This window comes from Pieris napi, chromosome Z (genome assembly GCF_905475465.1).
Source record: "Pieris napi chromosome Z, ilPieNapi1.2, whole genome shotgun sequence".
In the NCBI taxonomy this organism is placed as follows: domain Eukaryota; kingdom Metazoa; phylum Arthropoda; class Insecta; order Lepidoptera; family Pieridae; genus Pieris; species Pieris napi.
In genome coordinates this window covers 1913852-1938426 of record NC_062259.1, presented here as the reverse complement: position 1 = coordinate 1938426, position 24575 = coordinate 1913852, and the positions used below count along the sequence as shown (strand labels likewise).

The window sequence follows — 24575 nt, the reverse complement described above, 5'->3', positions numbered from 1 at the left end:
ATGAGGCCTTTTTTGAAAGTCGGCAACTGGGTCCTATTCCTGATCGCTCCACGGGCAATAAGATGAATAAATAAGACCTACAACGCACTAGCGGCTGGCCGCAATGCGGTGTGCCGCTGCGGCGGGCCGCACATCGATTATTATATGAAACCGCACGATAACAACGCACTGACTTGCGGTCAACCGTCAACCGCTCCGGTTGATCTGGAGCTCCGGCGAGCCGCACCGGTTGAATGAAACGGCGCGCCGCGTCCCCTCCACGCACTCGGCGCGGTTAGCCGTCCTACCTACGTCATCACATATAATTATTTAACAAATGTAAACAAAATATTGTAAACCTATTTTAAAAGAGTAAAAAATAAAAAAATAAAATATGTTTATTATGGAACATAAGATACATGTATCACTTATTCCACGTCATTAAATTTGAATTTGTAATATTTCAAGAAGCACTGACGAGTGACGATTGCGGCAGACCGCAATAGGACCGCAATAGGGACGGTTAGCCGGAATACGGCAGGCCGCTACGGCGGACCGTATATACCGCGGCCCGCCGCAGCGGCACACCGCATTGCGGCCAGCCGCTAGTGCGTTGTAGGCCTAAGAAAAGAAGAGATGCTTGAACACACATCGAATTGAACCTTCCTCGTTTTTTTTAAATGATGCTTATATTTGCTACATTGGAACCTGATTCAAATTCCATGTTAAGATTGTGGACGTTTTTGCACACGTGCATAATGCCCCTTTCGTTGAAATCTTTATTATAGAACAGGGTGCAAAACCCTCACCTAATGTTAAGTGAATGCCCATGGACACTCTCAGAGAGCTCGCGAGTGCGTTGGTCATTTAAGGCGTTTGAGAAACGGGACACTTCTCACTGTAATGTTTAGAAAACTCATCTTTTATGATTCTTATAAGCGTGCGATCGCTTGATATGATCTACGATCGTCATAAAACTCTTACTCTTACTTATATTTTAGTGGATTAAGGGTGTGCTGACTTCACATGGCTGGACATTTTAAATATTTTGTAAGTTGCCTTCAGTATATTTATTTATAAGGAGGAACAAATAGGTACATTACTTGAATAGTAACATTCTAATGTTGAGAGAATTTTCATAAAGTACTGTTCGCACCTGGCAGGAGCTCCCCAATACCTGCTCCTTCCACCTAACTGTATTCAGCGAAGAGCGATTCAAATCAGTGACCAACAGTCACGCTCTAATCGCCTTGATTAGACGTTGCGTAGAGACGTGGGGTTTTCTCTGCATCTTCTACCGCACTTACCATGGAAAGTCATCGGACGTTGAGGAAGAAAACAAAATTCCACCCGTATCACCTCCACGTCCGTCGTTCCACACCACTAATGAGTAACCAGCTACCCACTGAAGTATTTACGAACCTATTCGAATTAGGGCCCTTCAAGAAAAGAGCGTACCAATTCTTCAAAGACCGGCAACGCGCTCACGAGCCCTCTGACATTGAGAATGTCCATTAGAGGCGGTATCACTTAACATAAGGTGAGCCTCCTGTCCCTGCCCCCTGTTCTGTAAAAAAAAGTAATCTTAAATTTACTGGTAACAAAATACATAATCTTTTCTCATTATGTTTGTGTGTTAGTTTGGGGGCCTTATCGCTTTTAAGCGACTTTCAGGCAACCATTGTATGAAAAAATAATATGTCAAAGCGCATAACAATAAAGTGAATTTTCCTGTTCGGAAATAATTGATTTTTTGTAAATTAAATTTTCACTTTTACTCATACTCATGATAATTGCATAATTCTATGGACTTAGAACATGTTGTTTTCGTTAATATTAGCCTCCGGTAAGCCTGAATTTATTAAAAAAAATCTAGTAACTGCAAAAATTGTATAACATCTTGTCTTATATATTTAATATTGTTTTGGGCTCGCGTAAATTTTACAAATTAAAAATCCAAGGGCGCTTCAACCTTTAAGGTCTGGCCCCAGATTTCCGTTTCGTTATCATACGTTTATTATTCTATAGACAAGTAGGTGATCTGATTCTATCCCCGACACTCGCTATATATTTTGGGCCACAGGCATGCCGGTATCGGTTAGCAAGTGTTAAATGCGTGCATAGCCGGGTTTTTACCCTCAGAAATAAGAGACGCACGCTGGAGCCACTTTCCCTGCTCCACTGCTCTTCCGAATTCAGAAAATTAACGTATATAAAAGCCTATATGGTCCCGATGGTTAATTAGGGATTTTTGTCAAAGACCGGTGATTACATTTCATTTCATAGGTGATATCATCACAAAACGAATACTAGTAGATAGAAACATAAAATATCCTTTAAAACGTGTTTAGTAAACGTCAACATTTGCTTGAAATTAAACATATCATTAATATTTTTACAGCTTTATTACTAAATCAACTGCTTCAGCATCGATGGTTTAACAGCTAAAGATATCAAAAACAATATAAATCTAATACAGACTAATGTTGTGAAAGCCCCACGAGAAACTTTAAGAAATGATCCAAGTAACAAAACAATTAAGGAAATATATCTTAATGTAAGAGATGCATCAAAGGTCCCATTGGCTGAAAGCCATAGAAATAGACCAAATGATGTTTTAAAGATGATACTAGAAAGACATAGAAATAGTTATAGTAAATATAAAGAACTTAAATCTCATCCAGACTTTTCACATACAGCAGAAGCTCTAAAAGATATCAATTATGGATCAGAAACAGATTCACAGTTCAACAAACGTGATATTTTGGATATTGTGACACTACCAATACTTATAGAAGTAGAAAAACGAAAGCTTAAAATATATCCACTTAATGCTAAAAATGTGGATAATAAAGAAAGCCTGAAAGATATCAATCTTCAAGGTTCAAGAAAGAATTTTGATTTGATAGATTTTATAAAGTCTCGGAATGTACGAAATAAAGCTCATACAAAAGATCTAACGGAAATACCAGAGAAAATATTCAGGAATAAACTGGGTGGGTTTAATAATTTTGCATCGATACTGTTGTCTGGCAATGATTTTGATTTTTAATACACAAACTTGTTTATACAATTTTGATTAATTTATTATTCTTTATAAATACTGCATTGGCGATAAGACTGCTCTGTACATTTTTATGAGTGTGGCACTCACATTTTAATCATCTTCTCCTTCTTCGTAATGAAGGTTTTGCCCTTGGCGATACGTTGACTTGCTGCCTCCATCCCACTCTATCCTCAGCTTGTGTTAGTGCATTATGGCCGATTTACATTATCTTAGTGTTTAGGAGAGTGCTTTAGTACAATTTGAAAGGCAAGTTCTTTAGCGTAGCGTTTACTAAAGCAAGTAGCGTTTACATGTTTCAACTAAAGTACTATCCTAAAGCACTCTCCTAAGATTACACTAAGATAATGTAAATCAGCCTTTAGGGACGGTGAGACCCATAATTATATTTTTTTGTACCAACGGGTAGGTTATCGACTCCGACTTCTACTGCTCTCCTACCCACTAACTCCTGGCAATATGGCCAAGCACTCGTTTGTAAATGATAGTCGACAGTCTTGTGACGATTTTTAGTTAAGAATGGACTTATTACATATTTTAATATACTTAAATACTGTTGGATATTTTTTACCTCGGCTGAAAGCTAACGCTGGTTCCATCTCTTTTATATACAGATCTTCACGCCTACGATGGTGCAAACATAGTTACTGCATTGTTACGTATAAAATGAGGTGTTTCATTATTTTTTCTCTTTTTCAAGATTCTCTATTGTTTTCATCATTTATATAGTTGAGAATCTAAAGCTACCTACAGTTTGTTCTCACCTTTGGGCAGGAGGTCCTCAGTATCAGCTCCTTCCGCTTGACCGTATTCAACGACCAGTCACTTTCCGTCCGGCTTGATCTCTTGGCGTAGCTTAGAGAGTGTTCAAAAAAAAATTTTCATACAAATACCTGTAGCTGAGTTTCATTATCGGACGTCAAGGCAAAAGTATAAAATACCATCCCTATTACTTCGACTTCCGTCGCTCCACAACTCAGCGTTTCTTAAGGCAATATCTGCCTCGCACCACCACTATGTGGAACCAGCTGCCCACTGAACACTGAACATCAGCCCTGCCCTGCCCGTTTGCCTCCTGTTACATAAAAAAAATCGTAGTCGCGATGGAGATTTATCAAATATAATTATTCATTTATTATACTTTTTGTAAATATATGGATTCATTGTCATCTATTTATTTTAACTTCCATGTAATCTTCCAGAGGATTTTCCTTACCTTAGGACTTTTGATAAAAAAACTATCCGGAATAACCTCGTAAAGACAGAGGGCCTATCTTGGCATGACTCTAAGGTTTCATTACTTTTATTTTATTAACACTGACACACTCACCTACAGTCTCAACTACATGGGCACACACACCCATTCACACATTCACGCATACTTAATGTCGTATAAGACCTGTGTCTGACTAGTTGTAGTTGTTTGTTTTAAACATGTACCATGTACCACGGAATAATTGTTATCTAGTTACGCATAAGACAGAAATTCCCTATTGGTGGATATTGTCACAACCTATTTGTCATGAATAAAGTTTTTATTATTATTTATTATTTTTATTTACTTTAAATTATCAATATTGCAGCGCATGAACGCCTGTATTGTAGATAAACTATACTAAATAATCCAGAGGTGCTACATGGGCCTCAGAATTATTCCGTTTTTTTTTAAATCTTTTTTATGTCATAGACAAAAATATTGATTTGGGATACAGGATTTGAGATATTATGTCCTATGATTATAATCATAAATTACAATATTTTTGAAGTTATACTTCATTAGGCGCGTTATGACAAATTTATGAGAGTGAAATTTTACGATGCGCGCGCACCGTGATACAAAATTAACAGAATGAAGTTAGTGGCGCATGTTGGCACGGACGCCGCCTCTGTTCACTGTGTATTTATATTTATAATATTTATCCACATGCTTTGAGTTTCTTAATTTAAAACACGTGTTTTCATTTTGTTTTCATTATACAAGTGCTAATTTTATATGTGCGTCTGAATTGTAATCAGAAGTGATTTAAATTGAATATTTAAATCAATACTAATTTATATTAGAAAATAACAATAAATATAATATTAATAAATATTTATTTATTTAATTTTTCAAATGTAAACTGAACTTTATTGACTATAATGACTCCTTTTTTAGTATTTGATTATTTAATTGTAATTAATTATTTGCATGCAATCAAAAACTATTTTTAATAATGCCAAAGAAGTATAACTTCTTACGCGCGTACATAAGTACCCTTTTTTTTAAAGCCCCTCTGTCAGTCACGTCTCTAGCCAGAATTACAATAAAGTATTTATATGATAATATGTTATTATGATAATATGTCTGTATGAGGCGATACATGCAACGCTACTACAAAAACTGCTATACTAAATGATGACGAGTAACTGTACAGGTACTAAAAGAAAATAGATTTTTAAAGTAATTTATTTAATGAATTATCATTTTTTTATTTCGAGATAATGTCAGTCACATTTTTTACGGTATGTTGGTAGCTAGAAGATAAATCTCTGGGTGAGTTGTAATAAACTATTGAGTTTCATGAAGTCCTCATCCATTCCACCTTTTGAAGAAAGGCGATTCCGAAAAAATAATTGATAATAAATTTGTTTTTGCTTTAATCTTTTTCCGGGTGGCTTTTTTTGACGTAGTATATCGTATCTGGTTTTTTCAGTGATGGCTTTTCGTTCATATCCTTTTTGTTTACCAATTACATTATGTTGGCTTGTGCGTAATTCATTATTTTGGCATTGTTTGTCATGTTTCTTATTTTTTATATATAAGATAATTATATATTAAAGAAATTTATTTAATGCATTAAATAAAAAAAAATTATTTCGAGATTATATTAGGACGGAAATTTTAAGTCAGTAAAATTTTTGGGAGCTAGAAGATAAATTTCTGGGTGAGTTGTAATAAACTATTGAGTTTCATGAAGTCCTCTTTTAATTTATGTCGAGGCTTGGGAAAGGGTAGAGGTCGGGGTCGGAATCTACCGGGCTTTTTCTTTTTGAGTCTTGCAGGCCCTTTTTGACGTAATATATCATGTCTCGTTTTGTCAGTGATGGCTTTTCGTTCATATCCTTTTTGTTTACCCATTACATTAGTGTGTTGGCTTGTGCGTAATTCATTATTTTGGCATCGTTTGTCATGATTCTTATTTTTAATGTCTGATTCGATTTTACGCAACACTGTCTTGTCAACATCATAGTCTGGATAGGGGTTGTTAGATGTTCTCAATTCTTTTGCAACACTATACGAGTCTATACCAAGTACATGCTTAAGAATTTCATTTCGAAGGCTCTCTTTGGATATTTCTTTGTCAAATAGAACGGGATTTATTTCGGATTCACGTGAAATTTCTAGAGTTTCTGCTTTTATAAATACTGAAAAAAATATTAAGTTTAACTTAATAATAATAACTGTAGATAATGAAATATTGATCTTGAAGATTGAATAGAAAATAACGGAAATGACTTAAGTGTTTCGTTTAAAGGATTCGCGGGTAATAGGATTAGAAATGAAAATTGTTTTGTAAAGAAACCAACAGATAACAAAAACTGAAAAAAAAAAATACAAATTAATAATGAAATTCTATCTTACCTAGTAGGCAAAGCAAGAAATACATGTTTTTGCTGATCCAACAACGGATGTGATATTTATGAACACGAGTTTAATTGATTTTAACACTTAATTAACAGGTTTATTGGTGTGAAATTAATCAAATTAATATTGAATGTTACAATTACATAGGGAATTGATTACTGTGATCCATGTGATTAGAAAGGAAAACCAATTCATATATATATTTTTTTCAAAGTTAATATATTTTTGTAGTTAAGCCAATTTACTTATTTATTAAATTATAAGCGTACGATGTCTCGATCTGAAGCACCGCCACTATTCTCGAAATAAAACTCGAAGTGGAGTTATAAATGTTCCGTTTATTGGTCGAACGTTAGTGATGGTGACACAAAATAATACAGCGAAGCGAGCTTATAACTAACGTCCGTCCGGCACGGCTGCGTAAATCTATCTGATGGTTATACAAATATTAACTTAAAACTAAACCTAAACTACCACGCTGGTATAAGGGACCGACCGACCCTTCCGCTACCTGCGCACCTGCCGACCGTTTCCAAGAACAACATCTGGCTGGCAGATTCGTTCGTCAGCTTTCGAAATTGCATTGTTCGTTGTCCGTAACAGTCTCCCCTCAGCGAAACCTTCCTATGACGTGAAGCATTCCGTAGGTAGGACAACGATGCGCATCTCAGGTCGCCTCAGCTTATGAAGTTTCGATTCCACTTCTACTGATCGGGATTCTCCTCTATGCGTTCTCGTAATAATTCCCCGCGGCCACACATTGCGCGGCCGCAAGGGATCCATAATGATGACCACATCGCCGATCTTTACAGGGCTTTTCATTCTGGGCGTGTGTCCCCTGGCGTTTAAAGTAGGAAGATATTCCTTAACCCATCTTCGCCAAAATTCATCGGCTAATGCTTGCGCCGTCTTCCACGTTCTTTTGGTTACGTGCTTCAGCGCAACTATCTCAATATGTACAGCTCTTATACTTAGGCACGTAAAAGTCGCATCCCATGGCTTTTCATTACGGCGTCCTTTTGTAAGCGTATGACGCCCATCCAATAGAATGGGATTCCATGTCACCTCTGTTATCTGTGTTTTTAACCGCCCACGTACACGAAGTAACCGATCGCTTACGCTTAATCGGCCGTTGTGATCTTTAAGCTTGCGTATAAATAGTTGTACGTAAGCTGTGGCTCTAAACAGCCGTTTACACTGCGAGAATATTTCTATATGTGGTGGATCGTTTCTGTTGGCCTTCCAATCGATTACGGTCAAAGTCGGCACTTGTGGCTTGCAGCTTTCTTTTGGCCATGTTTCTTCAGGCCCGTAAAGGAACGCTGGGCCCACAAACCACCGGTCATAGTTGGTTTTATGGGCCAATCTTATCCTTGTAGCATGATCCGCTACATTTTCCTTGGTTGGAACCCAAAGTCTAGCATCCGTCGTTACGTTTATTTCAGTTAATCTATGTGCTACGTATAGTGGATGCCTCGCTTTGTCATTTCTTATCCACAGAAAAACCGTCGTTGAGTCCGTCCATAGCAGGATCTTGATTGTTTCAATTATGTGGCCTTCTCTAATGGCCACAGCTAATCTCGCTCCGAAAAGGGCTGCCTGTAGCTCTAGCCGCGGTACACTCTGTGACTTAATAGGTGCCACCCATTCTTTCGCTGTCATGAGTCTGACGTCAATTACATCGGTTCTAATTCGCCAATATGCCACGCTCGCATTTGCTTGTTCAGATGCGTCACAGAACACATGCAGTTGTCACATGAAAATCTTAAGTAATAGGTAAATAATAATAAAAAAAAGTGTGTGTGTGTCAGCTACGACGCACGATTGGAGTTTACTCCTTACGAACGATAAAATGGCGATAATGTTCTGTGGCTGTCGACCATATTTTCATACTAAAGGTGATAAGAATATATGTTTTTATAATATAAATATTTGTAGTAGGTAGCAATAAAACGTACCTACATACATATGTTTGTCTCTTTCTACATGACGCCTCACTTTTCGTGTTACACTTGATATTACTCCTCATAAAATTTCCGTACCGGGCCTTATAACTCAAATAGTTTCTTAAGGAGTAAACTCCAATAAATTAAAAACAAAGATTTGTCCTCTATTAGCAGGAGGCATGGTGAAATAGGAGCACGCACTTACATTCTCGTGGGAACAACATGCAAATACATAGTAGAAACAAATAACATCACCGCATACACAAATTCAAGTACGACCAGTCACTACAAGTAGCATGGTCAGCCATCGGCCCCCTCGCCATTTTTTAGAGAGAGAGACAACCCGACGCAGGGACGCCGCCACAAGAAATGACATTTAAGCGAGCATTACGTTCCTCGAAATGTGGACTTGGCTACATAAGAAAATAGTAACAATACTAATTATACTGAAATAATTTGATACATGGATCACGGTTTGTTTCCACTTTACATTAAAACAGTCGTAAATGTTGACGATTGCCCCAGAGTCTGGAAATGCAGCTGAGAGATTTAGTCGCATTACTTCTTTTTATACTGAAGCAATTTATATCCAAGCACTAGGATCGTTTAAATATTCATTTATATTATAAAAAGCCTTAGCAAGCAGTTTTACGTTAATATACGATTTCAATTTAATAATTGACAACACTTGTATCTCACTAGGGATTTTGTTGAAAAAACGTATACAATTGCCTTGGAAAGAATTACTCGGTTTATGCAGCCTTGTGGTATGTGCGCTAATTTTGTCTTTATTGCGAGTACTATAATTATGGAAGCTACTATTATTTTTAAAGATATCTATATTTCTCCTCACATACAAAATATTCTTATAAATGCGACTTGCCAAAGTCAAAATATGTACTTATTTAAACTTCCTTCGGACTGACTCCCATGGGGACAACCAACAGATCGCTCTTATAGCCCGATTTTACACCTCGAATATCTATTTAATGTCAGCTGCATTACCCCACAAAATAACACTATATGACATGATACTATGAAAATAGCTGAAATAAACGAGCTTTTGCTGTATTATGCTTAATCCGTAAGATCGCTTACCTTTTCATTGCAAACGCTGCAGAACTTAGACTTTTCGAAAAACCTCGATGTGTAGGCCCCACTGGAGCTTTTTATCTAAAGTAATTCCCAAGAACGCCGTATTATCAACAAAGTCTATTTCCTCATCTTTAATTATTATTTGAGAATGACTACTTTTTGTATTTGTAGTTACAAATTTAATACATTTTGTCTTCTTTACGTTTAGTTTAAGATTATTTATATTAAACCAGTGAACTACACTGGTGATAGCACTGTTTACATTCTCAAGTGATGGATTTCGTCGTTTCACTTTAAATAAAAGCGAAGTGTCATCAGCAAACAGTACTATCTCGTGAAGTGCCTTTACAAGAAATGGTAGATCATTTATATAGACGAGGAATAAGAAGGGACCAGGTATGGAGCCTTGCGGTACTCCCATAGTAACAGAGGATCCCTGTGATATAGCTCCAATTACATTTACCTTTTGAATTCTATTGCTCAGGTATGATTCCATAAAATTTAGCGCCCTTTCGCCAATGTCATAGTGTTGCAGGATTTCGTGATGGACACAGTCAAAAGCCTTTGCTAAATTGCAAAAAAAATCCAATGGGATCATGAGAATTTGTTCAAGCATTTAAAATCTCGGAAATTAATTTAATGCCACCATCGGCTGTGGAGCGAACTCTTGTAAAACCATACTGCCGGCTATGCATCAGTTTATTATTATTAAAGTGTATCAATAATTGATCAAGAATAATTTTCAAAATTTTACTCAATGCAAGCAGCACAGATATGGGTCTAAAATTTATGGGGTCAGAAGTGCTGCCCGTTTTGATTAACGGTGTGATTTTACTCAGCTTCATCTGGTCTGGAAAGACTCCCCAATCTATACATTCATTAAATATTAAAGCAAAATCTGAACTGATAGCATTGATCACTGATTGTAAAATGAATACAGGTACCCCCAATGATCTTTAGTTTTTATTGAATTTTAGTTGTTTAAATGTTTGTATAATACAACCATTTTTCTTTTTAAATATATTTTCCAGCCAATTCCCCGACTATGTTGTCGTCGGATTAAATAAATAATAGCATTGGAACCAGAATGATTTAGAAATATCTACTTCTATTAACAACGTCTTTATATAAAAATAGTATAGTAAATGTTATATTACAGAAAATTCCAGAAAGATGCCTATTGTTGTTCATTATTTCTTTTACGTCGAGTTTTGGATTTGGGACATGTCCTATGATTGTAATCGTAAATTACAATATTTTTTAAGCCCCTCTGCCTGACACGACTCTAGACGGAGTTGGCATTTCGTGTGATGATACGTGTGAATGAGGCGATGCATGCATCGCTACTACAAAAACAGCTATAATAAATGCTAGAGTAACTGTACAGGTACGAAAATAGATTTCCCAAAGAAATTTATTTGATGCATTAAATACAATTTTTTTATTTCGGATTATAGTTGGACGGAAATTTTAAGTCGGTAACATTTTTTACGGTATGTTTGGAGCTAGAAGATAAATTTCTGGGTGAGTTGTAATAAACTATTGAGTTTCATGAAGTCCTCTTCTGAACTATGTGGAGGCCGGGGCCAGGGTCTTATAGGTCTACTAGGTCGGGGTGGTCTGGGCTTCTTTTTGAGTCTTGCAGGCCTTTGACGTAATATATCATGTCTCGTTTTGTCGGTGATGGCTTTTCGTTCGTATCCTTTTTGTTTACCCATTACATTAGTGTGTTGGCTTGTGCGTAACTCATTATTTTGGTATCGTTTGTCATGTTTCTTATTTTTAATGTCTGATTCGATTTTACGCCACACTGTCTTGTCAACATCATAGTCTGGATAGGGGTTGTTAGATGTTCTCAATTCTTTTGCAACACTATACGAGTCTATACCAAGTACATGCTTAAGAATTTCATTTCGAAGGCTCTCTTTGGATATTTCTTTGTCAAATAGAACGGGATTTATTTCGGATTCACGTGAAATTTCTAGAGTTTCTGCTTTTATAAATACTGAAAAAAATATTAAGTTTAACTTAATAATAATAACTGTAGATAATGAAATATTGATCTTGAAGATTGAATAGAAAATAACGGAAATGACTTAAGTGTTTCGTTTAAAGGATTCGCGGGTAATAGGATTAGAAATGAAAATTGTTTTGTAAAGAAACCAACAGATAACAAAAACTGAAAAAAAATACAAATTAATAATGAAATTCTATCTTACCTAGTAGGCAAAGCAAGAAATACATGTTTGTGCTGATCTAACAACGGATGTGATATTTATGAACACGAGTTTAATTGATTTTAACACTTAATTAACAGGTATGTAGGTGTGAAATTAATCAAATTAATATTGAATGTTACGATTACAATGGGAATTGATTAGTGTGATCCATGTGATTAGAAAGGAAAACCAAGTCATATAATTTTTTTTTCAAAGTTAATATATTTTTGTAGTTAAGCACCATTTACTTATTTATTAGTAATCTTACAGCTAACATCCATATTATAAAACAAAACACTTAGACAACAAACCCAAAACAGATTATATTGATAAACAAAATTTACGAAACTGTTGACATATAATAATAAATAAAAAATAAATAAAAATAAAAAAAATCAATAAAATAAAAAGCCTTTATTGTTGTTAACTAGTTTTACACAGAGTAGTTTCGTGTGCCTAAAATTACTTATGACTACTATCTAAAAAAACACATTTTGACTATTAACTAGAGTTTAACTAATATACTAACAATTTTAATATTTATTGACTATCGGCAAACGGTAGTTCGGATACAACTTGTCTTCCGACAAAGGCCTCCTCTAAAGCTCTCCAGTCTTTTCTCATTTTTGCGGTGCGAGTCCATGTTGAACCTGCTATTTTCTTAACGTCATCCTCCCATCTCTTAGCCTGTCTTCCTCTATGTCTCTTTCCGTCTAAAGGGTACCATTCTGTGATAAGTTTTGTCCATTTTTCTTGCTTTTCTCTCATCATATGCCCTGTCCACCTCCACTTCAGCTGTTTGTATGTTGTGTATGCATTCTTAAACTTGGTTTTACTTTTGATGTCCATTAATTTTTCTCGGTCTTTTCTTTTGACACCTATTGTACTTCTTTCTATGCTGTTTTGACAAACTTTAATTTTATTTGCTAGATGTTCTGTCAATGCCCAAGTTTGACACCCGTATAGTAAACATGGTAGAATGCACATATTAAATACCTTCCTCTTTTCTTTCCTAGGTATATCTTTGTTCTTCATCACTTCACTGAGTGACCAATATCTTTTCCAAGTATTGGTAACTCTTCTTTCAATCTCTTTTTCCATGCAGCCTTCAGTAGATATTAGCTGTCCTAAGTATACATATTCCTGTACGTACTCTATTTGCTCATTGTTTACTTTTATCGTGTCTGTTTGTGATGAGTTTGTCATGATTTTTGTTTTATTTAAATTCATCGATAGTCCAGCTTCGTCACTTACATCTGCTAGCTGTTGCAGCATCATTTCTAGTGATCTTGAATTTTCCGAGAATATTATTAAGTCGTCTGCAAAGCGTAGGTGGCTCAAGTTTTCACCGTTTATGTTTAGTCCCTCATTTGTCCAGTCTAGGTTCCTAAATATTATTTCCAAAACGGCAGAAAATAATTTGGGTGAGATAGGGTCTCCTTTGCGTACACCTCTCATGATAGGGAATTCTTCGCCTGTAGTTTGTAACTTAACTTGCGCAGTACTCTTGGTGTATACATTACGAAGTAATCGTATGTATTTTGTTTGTACACCCTGTATTTTTAGTGCATCCCAGATATATCCGTGTTCTAGTGTGTCGAATGCTTTATTGAAATCGACAAACCCTAGGTAGTATCTTTTGTTGTATTCTTTATATTTTTGTAATATTTGTCTAAGGGTGTGTATATGATCTATGGTTGAAAAATTTCGACGAAATCCAGCTTGTTCTTTGGGTTGATTCTCTTCAAGAATATTTGTAATCCTCAATAGTATAATTTTAGAAAATACCTTATAAATATTAGACATTAAGCTTATGGGCCTGTAATTTGATATATCTCCTTTGTCACCTTTTTTGTGTAGTAATATAATTGTAGATTTAGACCAATCCTCTGGAATATTTTCCGTTTTAATAATTTCGTTAAATATATTTGTAAGCATCGGACCAATTACTGGTGATGTAATTTTCAGTATTTCATTTGTTATGAGGTCTGATCCTGGAGCTTTATCATTCTTTTGTGTACTAATTGCTTTTATGGTTTCTTCGTTTAGTATTTCAGGTATTTCCTCTTCATCGGTAGATGCATCATATTCTCTTACCACTTGTCCCAACTTTTGACTTTGATATAAATTTCGATAAAATTCTGTAGCAGCTTTTAGTATCTCGGGTCTCTTCTCTGTAATTTTACCATCCTTCTTTTTTATATTTAGTATCCAATCCTTTTTTCGATTTAGTTCTTTCAGTGCCTTTTTTATTCCTCCGGTTTTTTCTATATAATTCTTCATAGTATTAGATCGTTTCGTTTTTCTTTCGTTCCGTAGTTCTTTGCTTATACTTTTGCTTATTTCTGCGATTTTTCGACGGTTGTCTTTAGTTTTCTTTTCTTGTAGTAGTTCCTTACGTTTCAGTAGTAGTTGTTTACTTTTGAGTGAGACTTTCTTCTTGCTGTTTGTGTTTACTTTTCTAGGTATAGTTTTTAGTTGGTTTAGTAGTTTGTTGTATTTTTCTTGTATTGATACGCCTTCTTTACTGTCCATTGATATTTGTAAATTATTAAGTAGGACTTCTGGTTCGCCTTTGTATTGAATAACTGCGTATTTATTATGAAATCGTCTTGTTTTCTTAGGGCGTATCCCTGTCAGTGTAGCTCGAACCATTCTATGGTCTGTATTAAAATTTAAGTTATGTATGACCGACACATCTTTGAATATTTTTCTATTGTTAGTCATAATAAAGTCGATTTCGTTCTTATAAAGGCCGTTCGGTGAGATCCATGTCCATTTATTTCTTAATTTCTTTTTATAAAAGCTATTTAGGATACTTAGTCTGTTTTGTAATGAAAAATTGACTAACCTTGTTCCATTTTTGCTTCTAGTTCCAAACCCGTAGCTTCCTATACTAAGTTCTTCTCCGATATGTTGTGTACCGATTTGGCCATTAAAATCTCCCATTATTATGACGTTTTTATACGCAGTTTCAATTATATTTTGGAGGTCTTCGTAAAATTTCTCGATTTTTGTTATGTCTTCCATTTTGATAGATTCCGTCGGTGAATACGCCTGGATAATGGACCAATCTTCTTCTTTTTCTATATTAAGTTTAATGTTAAGAATTGCGATACGTTCAGTTATTCCCCTTATTTCTTCTATTTTGTTTATAAGATGTCTTTTAATCATGAATCCTATTCCATACATACCCGGCGTCTCTCCTTTATGATATAATATATACTTTCCATGGTCTTCTATATGTTCTCCAAATCTTCTCATTTCGCTGATCCCTATAATATCCCATTTTATTTCTTGTATAGCTAGTTCAAGTTCTTCAAGTTTTTCGGGTGTTCTAAGAGATCGACAGTTGATGGTTGCTATTTGAATATCATTCGTTTTCTTTTTAGTGTGAGTATTGACGTTGACGTTATTTTTAACCTTTAGAGGGTCGTGGTCATTTTCCCCCACGATGACCAGTCGGCTTGGGGGAGCGTGGTGTTTTGTACTTGTGTTGTTTATGTTATAGGTATGTCGTGTTTTCCGTTTACCGATATTCAATTGTTATTGCTTATTATCTAATGAGTTTGAGGGGAGGGAATTGCTTCTAGTTCGCATTAAATCAAAAGCATTTAATCTATTGGCGTTCGATGGCATGAAGGTTTGTTGTTTCCTTGGTTGATTATTATTTTCTGGTGATGTTGATGTTTCCCTTCTCCGTTTTCCATTGCTTGTATTGCTTTTTCCTTTTATTATTATTTTATCGAATTTTAAGTATGCGATATTTCCTTTCTTTCTCTCCTCTATAAGTTGTGGCTGCAGTGTTTTCCTTTTCTCCAGCACTTCCTTAGTATAATCTTCTGAAATGTATACATCTTTCAGATTTTTCTTCATTTTCATTATTTCGTTCTTTTTCCATTCATTCACGAAAGATACCAAGGTAGGTCTTGACTTATCACCTGCTTTTCCAATGCGATAGATGTTATTCACATCGTGATCTTCAATATTTATGCTTAAGTCGGTTTTAAGAACTTTTTTCACTTTTTGTAGTAGTTCTAGGTTAGAGTTTTCGTCCTCTTTTATACCAAAAACTATTAAATTATTTTGTTTCTTAGCTCTTTTTAAGGTTTCCAGGTCTTTCTCGACGTTTTCTAATTTTGTTTTTAGGATTTTATTTTCTGCTATGATAGGTTGTAACTTTTCATCCATTCTCTCCATTATTTTGTTAATTATAGAAGTTTGTAGCTCCGTGGTTTGTTTTTGCATTTCATTTTTCACTTTGTCAAATAAAAGTTGAAATTGACCATCCATTTTGTGTTGTTAAAAAAATTATAGTATAGGAAATATACAGAATTCCGAAATTGCACAGTAACAAATGGTCCTTCAATAATGTGACAGTACAAATGTCACTGCAATAAATGCTCTTTACAGTAATTTCTACGTATTTACCTCGAACTTTATTTGGTATTATGTTTAAGCAACACGGTCGTAGATATAAAATAACCACGTAGAAAGTTAAGCAAATTTTTCTTTCTCACTTCACTTGCTTATATTTTATTGTTCACGTTTTTTTTTTTTAGTCACCAACACAATAACAGTTTTGAAAAGTAGATTTTTAGTATTTATTCCGTTGTCCACAAAGTAACTATCTTTTCCAGGGATAGATATTCCGCTGATATTGTTTAATTATTACTTTTTACAGTATATTTTTACCATTAACTATATTTAATTGATTTTTTTTTTTGTGGACTCGATGCAAACGTTACGACTACCCTATTTATACTGTTGACATACGTTAGGGTTAATACGGTTATTAATAATATGATCTACAAACATGTCTCGCCTGTCTGAATCATAATAATCATGATAATTTTATGTATTTTACTTATATCTTGGCGTCTCCTGTGAGACTCGGACCTCGGCTTGGGCCGTCGCGGGGTGGTCAATCGCCTGAAGGGCAGGACGGAAGCTCACTGGAGTGAGCGAAGTACGAAGTAAAGGTCCTCGCCTTCCCCGGTGATAGCGGTTTTTTACCCTAGGGAGAACCGCGGCCTCCGACGCGCTATTTCTAGGCACGCTCCCAGCGCCCCGGCCGGCCGTTCCCGCAATTTTTAAATCTATAATATCTTCGAAAATATTCATTTAAATCATATGCTGTAAAGGGCCATATAGATCGATATTAAATCAACAATGTATTTAAGCTATTAAATTGGATTAATGCTGTATTGGTTAAAATCGCTTCGAAAATTGGCCATTATTTGCCGTAGAAAGTAAATGACAAAAAAATGTTGTTGTGGGATATCCATGAGAGATAGACATATACCATCGCGGAGTTCTCTGTAGACCTCTTCAATGTGTACAATACTTAGTACATTATTTTGATAAATCTCGTAGGGTTCGCAATGTAAGCGGTAAAAATGTAATTATTTACGATTTACGACATCACATTAGAAACCTCAAAAATAACAGTATTTCTCCATCCATATTTAATGGATGTTACTATACATCTATTAAAAAAACAGCATCACTATCCGTTGCGTAGTTTTAAAAATTTAAGCATACATAGGGACAGAGAAAGCGACTTTGTTCTATAATAATAATAAAAACCTTTTATTCACTGACCTTTTTAACTTACATGCTATTCTTATTTAACAGTAGCATTCTTAAATCTAATTTACATAGCGAATATAATAATTTATTAGCAACCACTTTGGTCAGGTTGTCTGTCGACATAGGCCTCCTCCAATCGTTTCCACATCTCTCTATCCTTGGCAGCCGGAGTTAGAATAAAGTGTGATGATATGTGTGAATGAGGCGATACATGCAACGCTTCTACAAAAACAGCTATAATAAATGATAGAGTAACTGTACAGGTACCAAAAGAAATTAGATTTACCAAAGCAATTTTATTTAATACATTAAATACAATTTTTTATTTCGAGATTATATTTCAACGGAAATTTAAAAAATGTTAAAAATAAAAATGTTACCGACTCTAAAGTAATTTTTTACGGTATGTTTGAAGCTAGAAGATAAATTTCTGGGTGAGTTGTAATAAACTATTCAGATTCATGAAGTCCTCTTCTGAACTATGGTAAGGCGGGTGATGGGATGGCATAAGTCGGGGTCGGAATCTACTTTGCTTTTTATTTTTGAGTCTTGCAGGCCTTTTTTGACGTAGTATATCATGTCTCGTATCTTTGTCAGTGATGGCTTTTCGTTCGTATCCTTTTTGTTTACCCATTACATTAGTGAGTTGACTTGTGCGTAATTCATTATTTTGGCATCGTTTGTCATGTTTCTTATTTTTAATGTCTGATTCGATTTTACGCAACACTGTCTTGTCAACATCATAATCTGGATAGGGGTTGTCAGATGTTCTCAATTCTTTTGCAACACTATACGAGTCTATACCAAGTATATGTTTAAGAATTTCATTTCGAAGGCTCTCTTTGGATAATTCTTTGACAAACAGAACGGGAGTTTTTTGAGTTTCTGCTTTTATAAATACTGAAAAAATTATTAAGTTAAACTTAGTAGTAATAACTATAGATAATGATATACTGATCTTGACGACTGAAGAGAAAACAACGGAAATGACTTAAGTTTATCGTTTAAAGGATTCGCGGGTAATAGGATTAAAAATGAAAATTGTTTTGTTAAGAAACCATAGATCAACCAACAGGTAACTAAACCTGAAAAAAAATACAACTTAATAATGAAATTTTATCTTACCTAGTAGGCAAAGCAAAAAATACATGTTTGTGCTGATGTAACAACGGGTGTGATATTTATGAACACGTTTAATTGATTTTAACACTTAATTGACATTGGTGTGAAATTAATCAAATTAATAATGAATGTTACGATTACACAGGAAATTTAATGATTAGAAAAGAAACCAATTCATATAATTTTTTTTAAAGTTAATATATTTTTGTAGCTAAGCACCACACCACCACCACTTACTTATTTATAAATAATCTTACAGCTAACATCCATAATATTATAAAACAAAACACTTGTATATTACAAAGCCATAACATTATATTGATAAACAAAATATACGAAACTGAAGACATACGTTAGGTACATTAATAGACAAAGAAAAGCTGAAATTTACTAAACTTTGCAAAAAAAAAATTAGTATATATAAATTATATTAAATATATTATTAACACTGGCGAATTTTGCAGCTAATTTGTGGAAGCAAATTTAAACTTATTGTTACAATATGAAAGTATGAAAAGTGATATTGAGACTAATCTGCATTAAACATGGCTTTGAAAGGCGTTATAGAGTAAAATGATAAATACATAGATTATTTATCAAAAAATTTTGAACCACAGTTGAACCATTTAATTCTGTCAACAGTCAACAATTAATCTCTAACGCACACTAAACACTGAGGAAAGAGAGGGATGCTAGACAGACTGGCGCCGTAACGCGTTACGTAACGAAGTGGTTTACCCTCCCATAAGAAGTTATCACTTCAAAAAATCCATTATCATGAATATTGATTTTTATACGTTAGTCACGTGATCCAAAACGGTTATTAATAATAATATGATCTACAAACATGTCTCGAGGTGTCTCAAGCCTCTGAGCAGGTGTCCTGTCCATCTCCATTTAAGCCTTTTGGCTCTGATCATTGCGCCTTCCCCGTTGGTGATCCTTCAGAGATCTGCAGCTATTTTCCTATCATTCCGTGGGATAAGTTCTATAGGCACCAATAAATCTGGAGTGCTTTTATAATCTTGTAAAATAGCTTCGTTACCACCTGACTACCTTTAATTGATTTTTTACTCATCATCATAAATGTATAAAATATTACAGATATGTATAATAAGTCATCCTAAAGCCCATTTGGACTTATGGCCTCCAACTGTGGGGCAGCGCAAGTGATACCAACTAGGTGATCAGCCTCCTGTGCCCGACACGCCGTCCACTTTTGGGCCTAAGGCAAGCCGGTTTCCTCACGATGTTTTCCTTCACCGTTCGAGCGAATGTTAAATGCGCACATAGAAAGAAAGTGCATTGGTGAACAGCCGGGGATCGAATTCTCAGGGATGAGAGTCGCACGCTGAAGCCACTAGGCCAATACTGCTCTTAGTTGTCCAGTTATTGGATAATATAATACCATATATAAATAGGCCAAAGCCCTAACATGATTGTGGTTCCTTTCATTTCAATATGTGCTAATTTTGCAAGAATAACCCATAACAAATTATTTTAAACATTTCCCCACTTAACACATTAACATCGTTGGTTGATTGAGATCAAATCGATTTTTCCGCATTTTAATCGTATACATTAACAGAAATGCTGCCCGTTTTATTGCTTGGTGAGGTTTTTTTCGTAAATATTTACAAAATATGTCATTTTCTTCAACTCAAAGGATATTAATAATTTTAAGGCTTTTTGAACACTTTACGGAACTAACGCCACTCTATCATCGATTCTCTGGTTATAGATAAATAAAGACTAGGAATACTAAAAGTAATCGCACTTAAATAAACAATAAAAAATCAGTGGCGTTACAACATTTTTAGGTCTCAGCTTGAGATTTTTGTATATGTTTCATGATTTGTCAATCTAATAGGCAAGTAGTTGATCAGCCTCCTGTGCCTGATACACGCCGTCGATTTTTTTGGTCTAACGCAAAGTTTTAAAACATGCATGTACCACGACATAAACCCAAAACACAGGCTCTTTAGTGTCGCGTTTGCTGAATTGTATCACCATATTTCTGTCATAAATAAAGTTTTTATTAGTAGAGGAACTTAAATATTGACATACATAATAAATACTTTCTGTTCTAAAGAACATTTGTCAGTGAAGTTAAATCTAAAAATAACCTTATAAATGTTTCAGTATTAGTAGTAAAATGTCAACAAATAAAAAGCTCAAATGAAGGTGTAAAAGATGTGCCATGGAAAGGAATAACACCAGGATATCAGGAACGATACAAAGATTCTGAACGAAGAAATATTGACGACGTGGTACTTGTTAGACCAGATATATTACGACATAACACTGAAGATAAATATAAAGAGAATACTAAAATTGTTGATGATAAAGAGAAAAGTTTTATTTCCTCAGTAGATAATAATAAAGATGGACATAAGAATCTTGATAATAGAAAGAGCTTTAATGAAGCAAATAGACTTTTGAATTTAAACTATCCGGTCGCAATAAATTTGTTTCCGTTTTCTGATCCTCAAAAAGGATTTAAATCGATAGATCAATCTAAACTCAAGGGATTCAGACCCAAACCACGTCCCAACCCTCCAAAGCTAACTACCAAAAGGAGAAAACCAAAAACAACGACAGAGAAAAAGTATAGTAAGTATGGTAAAAATATTTTCTTTAGTAACAGAAATTAAGTACAACCAGCTGCCCCCGCGAACTTCGTCTTTAATTTGATTAACACAGTTGATATTTACATAATACCTTTTTAGTAACTAGCAACGTATGGAACATTTTTCTAGGCTATCTCATACAGTTTTTTCGCTTTTCCAGAATGAAAACGCTTTTATTTTTATCCGTGTAATTTTACCATTTTTTTCTCTAAATATTTCCCGGAATTCAACTAATTGAACAGTTCTTCTGTTACTTATATAGTAATAAATACGTGTATTGAATAGTAGTCTATGTGTGTGTGTGAATGTGTAATGTTATATTATAAAAATAAATCAGCGGCGCTACAACCTTTTTAGGTATTGGCCTCAGATTTCTGAATCTGTTTCATGATCATTTTTAAATTTAATAGGCAAGTAGGTGATCAGCCTCCAGTGCCTGACACACGATGTCGACTTTTTGGGTGTAAGACATGTCGGTTTCCTCACGATTTTCTCCTTCACCGTTCGATCAAATGTTAAATACGCACATAGAAAGAATGTCCATTGGTGCATAGCTGGGGATCGAACCTACGACCTCAGGTATGAGAGAATACCAGCCATTAAAACCTTCAATATAATGAATTCCTTTAAATCCAAACACTTTGTCTCTTTCTGCTTAGTTAAAACGAATTTGATTACATAGACTCCAAAACTACAGAAATGATTAGAAACATTCTTTCACTATTGGAACCCTAGCTTATCCCTGATGAACATAGGCTATACATTATAAAAAAAAGGTAGTTGTGTGAATTTACGATACAGTACAGGTGTGAAATAGACTATTAAAGATTCCTATATGCTACGAAAACTATTGTCAATAGAGAAATATGTGCAACAGTTTTATAGAAGACATCAATATATTGATGTCTAACAAAATGCTCTTAATTTAAAATTCTATTTACCGAAAGCTTAAGGTTATAGAACATCGTGCATATGGAGTTAATGGTGGAGCCGCTGAGTTCTGTAATTTTTTAATGTTTTTGACTTTTATTAGTATACCTGTCTATCGAAGCTGAAATTAATCCCGGTAATAAACCACCTCCCAGTTTTGAAGTTGATGATGATGATGATGATGAAGAAGTTCTATTGGTTAAGAGGTTATCGGATCCTGGGGTGTTTAATATTTTTAACTTTAAATAAATCATGATTTTACCAAACATCTTATTTTTGTTTACGTTATAAAAACTTGTTTACCTCCTATCGATATTGTTTTCATCGCTCATCTCATACGCCTTTGTATAAACTATACAAGGAAAGTATACAATACAATGAAGCTACCATGGTATTGTAGGCATATTTCAAACTCAAATGACACGTTATAATTTATTACAATAAGGACCTTGGTTAGGCTCAGCAATGTTGTGAGAGAACATGCTTTACTATGTTGTTAATTTCATTTAGTTAGTTAATTCTATTCTTATACATTTTTATTCTTATAAGATACATTATTTTATGACGACTCATTGGTCTAGTTGTTAGTACCCCTGACTGCGAATCCATGGGTCCCGGGTTCGATCCCCGGCTGAGACGAACATCGATGTGATGAGCATTTGGTGTTGTTCTCAGGTCTTGGGTGTTTAAATATGTATTTATATGTATATCCTTCTATAATATGTATGTATATCCGTTGCCTAGTACCCATAACACAAGCTTCACCAGCTTAGCATGGGACTAGGTCAATTGGTGTGAATTGTCTTAAAAAAAAAAACATTTATTTGGTATATTAGCTTTGGCTTCACGTTGCAAAAAGATATTTAACATTATTAATAAACTTAACCGGCGGACCCCTTGGACCGGTGATGATTTATTTAGACTACGTTGCGTTTTGTCTGTGATTTCAAAACAAAACGCAATTCCATAAACCCATTCTGATTACTTGAACAGCACCTTTATGTGTCGCTACAACCTTTTGAGGGCTGGGCCTCAGGTCATTTGCTTATATTGGTCCATGGTATACATGGTATCATCACTGAGCGCGTGCAAAATGCCCACATATAAAGTACATTGGTGCACAGCCGGGGATCGAACATACGTCCTCAAACATCCTTGGTCGTTGCTGTGCATTTAACGTCACGTTTCTATATTAGATTTTTCGTTTTGGTCGTTGTTGTGTTTTTAATCGATTTCTCGAATCAATTACCACTTTGAATCATTATTTTTAAGGCTGTTATAGCAGTAGTGCAATGATAAAAACGAACTAACATGAATATTATTTTGTTATTTGGTAAGTTTTATAGTGTTCAGATTCGATATAATAACGTTGATAGTATTTATAAAAGAAAAATTTATTTTTGTAGCCATGTTTATAGCTATACAAACGCTTAATTCACTATCAAATATAATATCCGAAGAAATAGATTATGTCCGACCACACGAAGTTGCAGCGAGGGACAAATTTACAAAAATATTTGGTAATCATCTTTTAAAAGGAAAGAGAAACAAAACTAAAAAACCAAAGATGAAAAAGAAAGAGAAGGAGAAACCAAAATCTAAAGGAAACAGATTTGAAATTAGAATAGGTGACACACAGATTAATATCTCCCAGGGATCCATTGTTAAAGTTGAAACGCGGAACGAGACGTCTACGACATATAATGTGTACAAGCAGCAGGATTGTAAAAATTGTGGAAAGCCATTCCAAAATTGGCCTTTTGACAGACCGTTTCCGTGGAATTGATGTTTTGAAATGAATAAAAAAAGTCAATCAATGTCGGGGTTAGATTAGCTGAACTTATTGTAATAAATGAATCATTGGCGTTACAATTTCTTTAGGTCTGGGCTTTCTAAATCCGTTCCATGATTTGTCAATCTAATAGGCAAGTAGTTGATCAGCCTTCTGTGCTTGACACAGGCCGTCGTGTTGGGGCTAAGACAACCCGGTTTCCTCACGATCTTTTCCTTCATACGAACTCAAAGATGAGAGTCGCACACTGAAGCCACTAGGCCAACAGTGCACTTAATTGAAAATAATAGAGTACTAAATAAATATAAAGTTACAATTGCAATACTTATTTATGTTTTATAGAACAGGGTCAAATGGGCATACCACCATATGTTAAGTGATACCGCGGCCCATGGACACTCTCAATGCTAGAGGGCTCGCGAGTGCGTCGCCGGCTTTTTAAGAATTGGTACGCTCTTTCAAGGTCCCAAAATTAGTTTCTTTTTTTCTAATATTATAAAGAGGAAAGATTTGTATGTAAGTATGTTTGTAACGAATTGGTTCTAAAAGGACATATATTAAAGAACATATAAAAAAATACA

General features: G+C 34.8%; 1 protein-coding gene and 2 long non-coding RNA genes across 6 annotated transcripts in view; 2 read left to right on the top strand and 1 right to left on the bottom strand.

The window, feature by feature from the left end:
- LOC125062329 (WD repeat-containing protein 7) overlaps nt 1-24575 on the top strand; it is a 139886-nt gene that overhangs the window by 48465 nt on the left and 66846 nt on the right. The gene's annotated exons all lie outside the window — the stretch shown is intronic.
- Nucleotides 6102-6762, bottom strand: LOC125062339. The gene is made up of 2 exons (XR_007119240.1): nt 6666-6762; nt 6102-6448 (listed from the first exon to the last, which is right to left on the bottom strand). It is a non-coding gene; the product is annotated as an uncharacterized LOC125062339 (long non-coding RNA).
- On the top strand, nt 23054-24078 carry LOC125062340. Its single transcript, XR_007119241.1, has 2 exons — nt 23054-23535; nt 23609-24078. It is a non-coding gene; the product is annotated as an uncharacterized LOC125062340 (long non-coding RNA).